The sequence below is a fragment of the Carlito syrichta genome, unplaced genomic scaffold (genome assembly GCF_000164805.1).
Source record: "Carlito syrichta isolate Samal-C Ts95f unplaced genomic scaffold, Tarsius_syrichta-2.0.1 Scaffold309155, whole genome shotgun sequence".
In the NCBI taxonomy this organism is placed as follows: domain Eukaryota; kingdom Metazoa; phylum Chordata; class Mammalia; order Primates; family Tarsiidae; genus Carlito; species Carlito syrichta.
Window position 1 is genome coordinate 380702 of NW_007253251.1, and position 1225 is coordinate 381926.

The window sequence follows — 1225 nt, forward strand, 5'->3', positions numbered from 1 at the left end:
ATTAGTTCGAAAACCCTCCTCCCGCCGCCCGCCCCCTGCACTTGCCTACCCTCTCCTCCCACCCCGCAGCTGAGCTCGGGCGCAGCCTGGAGCGCGTGAGCACACGGCGCGGCCCCCCGCACGAACACACACTCACACGCGCGCACGCCCGCCCGCAGGCCTCGTCGAGCGCCCCCGGGCCGCCCGCACACAGCGCACGCGAGCGCGCGCACACGCGCAGGCCCCGGGTTCGGTCTGCACACGTGGGGCCCACGAAAGAGGCGCCGCGTGTCCTCTGTGCATTTCACCACCTCCGACGTCCGCGCCGGACAGAGGCCGCTGCACGGGACACCGCGACACCTGTTTTAGGCGGCGGGGAGGGCACCGGCGAAGGAGCCTCGGCTAGGACGATTTTCAGATACTAGTGATTTACTAACTCTCAGAGCTTTAGGAAATTTCCAAAGCAAGTGCTGGTGTGTGGGCTTCTTTCTAATCTTGATGCACCTCTCGGGGTTGTTTGTTGGGCCGCACACACACACACACACACGCACACACGTACATCACGTACGTACAGACCCCCACACACCTGCACTGTCCTTTAGCGCTCAGGCACAGAACCTGTGTTGATGTAGCCTATTCTGCAACGAAATACTTCTGCAGCAGTGTTGGTGCTGGGTGCAAAGTGCTATCGACAATAGCGCGAGTGAAAAGTGAAAAATTAACACGGCTATTCTAAACCTCGTTAAGCTTTGGTTTGCTAGTCCTCTTCTGCACCAGAAGAGAAAAGAAAAGAAGAAATGCCTAAATCTTAGTTTCTTTAATCAAATGCTAAAGAAGGCACAGTCAACTTTATCCCTCAAGACTGTGATTAGGAAAAATAAAGAAAACGACCTTCCCCCCCCAGTTTTGCAATACTCCACAAAAGGAAGTGAAGCTATAAAACGAGCTGTAGAAATGCAAACGAATTAGGGAGATTTGCTTTTCCAGGCAGCGTGCTCTCGTGTGCCCATCTCGGCATCCCTAGAATCAAACATTTGGAGATGCCTAGCCAGAGAAAGGTGCAAAATGACGGGGGTGGGACGGGCTGTGGAGGGTGAGGGGCTGAAGGGCAGCCTCGAGGGTCCTGACTGCAGCACTTCGTGACGTGAAGCGTCTGCACTGGGCCGCCCCTTCTCCGGGCCCAGCGGGAGCCCCCGACAGCTTAGGTGGCCGAACCGGCCCCGGGGGCGGAGCCACATAGTCCGCC

The 1225-nt window shown here is 57.4% G+C and overlaps 1 protein-coding gene across 1 annotated transcript in view; it reads right to left on the bottom strand.

The window, feature by feature from the left end:
* Nucleotides 1-529, bottom strand: part of NRN1 (neuritin 1) — a 10230-nt gene extending 9701 nt beyond the window's left edge. The window contains exons 1-2 of the mRNA XM_021717010.1: nt 506-529; nt 50-131 (exon numbers count right to left, since the gene is read on the bottom strand). The gene's annotated coding sequence lies outside the window, so the exon portion shown is untranslated. The remainder of the gene's footprint in view (nt 1-49; nt 132-505) is intronic.
* Nucleotides 530-1225: the final 696 nt, after the last annotated feature.